The sequence below is a fragment of the Borostomias antarcticus genome (genome assembly GCF_949987555.1).
Source record: "Borostomias antarcticus genome assembly, chromosome: 6".
NCBI lineage: Eukaryota > Metazoa > Chordata > Actinopteri > Stomiiformes > Stomiidae > Borostomias > Borostomias antarcticus.
In genome coordinates, this window is record NC_140239.1 from 8,299,186 (window position 1) to 8,299,482 (window position 297).

Sequence of the window (297 nt, forward strand, 5' to 3'; positions counted from 1 at the left end):
GCGGAGCTTCTCCGAGGAAAAAGTTGGCAAAATTTTTTGCTACACTGATTGGCTACAGGAGTTAGTCTGTCACGTACAGTAGAGATACTGTATTCTACATTTTAGAACACATGGGTTAGAGAACGTAATAGTAGAAGGTTTGGAGACGAGCAAAACACTCCAATGTCCGTCGCCAAGGGAAAGAGAGGAAATGGATCAGACTATTGAATACTAGGGCTGGGTATCGCGTCGAATTTCAAGAATCGATTCGATTCCGATTCACAAGGTTCAGAATCGATTATCACGATTCAATTCGAT